Genomic DNA, 1,523 nt, shown 5'->3' on the forward strand with positions numbered 1-1,523 from the left:
TACGATAAAATTTTTAAAATAATTTGACTCTTTTTGAGCTGTTTACGGACATTGTAAGTTTTCAATTTTTTTAGTTTTTTTTTTCTATAAATATCAATAAAGTTTTATCTGTTGGGCCAAAAAGTGCATAAATTTAATACAAAGCTCCTGATATATTGTTACAATATCAGTTGAAAAATATTAAAAATACATAGGCACAATTTTTTTTTATAAGCATTTAAAGATCAAATTTGGACAAAATTTATCAAATTTTAATTTGAAAAATTATTTTGTAGTTAAAAATTTATAAAATGTTCAATTTTTGTATCTAAGAATTGAAAATTTAAAACAAGATTCCACGTAAGTAATTAATACTGTTACCAAAAAATCTAAAAAATACATTTACGCAGTTTATTTTTATAGTCATTTTAAGTACAAATTTGGACGAAATTACATATTAAAAACCTAGGATAACTATTTTAGTTATTTTGTTGTGATTGTATAATATTATTCGTGGGTACTTGAAACTTCTAAAGTATACTATTATATATCTATGATAGTACCACGGTTTTTTGTTGATGTATAACGCGTTATAAGTACCTAATAAATATTATGATATGATTAATTTGGAATTTATTATAGGTACCTAATATAATATTATGTCTTATACCTAGACTAACATACCGTCTCCGCTCAAAATCGTTTTTCTTATACAATGATATTATATCATTGAATTCAAATTTAATACCATCCATTATACAGTGACCCACTTGTAACCTACTGTACAGCAGAGCGAAATCCACTTACCCACCTTTTTTTTAAATTTTATTTAAATTTTTTTATGTTTGTGTCTGTAATCACTTCTTAGGATAGTAAAAATGCTTAGATTTTCTTAAACGGTATCTTTTCTTATAGGAAAGTGAATCTAGTTGATACTTTCTAAGATGTTTTTAAAAGCACCGTAAAAAACAAAAGAAAAATTAAGGAAAACCTAGGATTTTTACGCAAAATCAGTTTTCGAGAAAATCGTTTTTGATATTTGGTGCAACTCTAATCAAATAACCGTAAGTACATGATATTTTGACTATCTTAATATAGCAACTAATTGTATATACTATCATTTTCAATACACCATTCCATTTTCAAAATATTTTGACTTATTTTGAGCTGTTTACGGACATTGGCAGTTTTCAATTTTTTTAGTTTTTTTTCTATAAATATCAATAAAATTTTATTTGTTAGGTAAAAAAGCTTGAAAATATAATATAAGGCTCCTAATATAATTTTTCAAAGACAGATGAAAATATTAAAAATTCACAGTCACAATATTTTTTATAAGCATTTAAAGTTCAAATATTGAGAAAATGCGTAAAATTCACGAAAATGTGCAAATTATTTTGAGTTAGAAATTCATAAAATTTTTTCTTTTTAAACCTAAGATTCGAAAATGTAATACAAGATTCCTCATAAGTTTGTCTGCCATTATCAAAAAAAAAAATGCCCACAAGCAAATCAAATTAAATTTTTATGAGCGTTTGAAATTC

The sequence above is a fragment of the Acyrthosiphon pisum genome, chromosome X (assembly GCF_005508785.2).
Source record: "Acyrthosiphon pisum isolate AL4f chromosome X, pea_aphid_22Mar2018_4r6ur, whole genome shotgun sequence".
In the NCBI taxonomy this organism is placed as follows: domain Eukaryota; kingdom Metazoa; phylum Arthropoda; class Insecta; order Hemiptera; family Aphididae; genus Acyrthosiphon; species Acyrthosiphon pisum.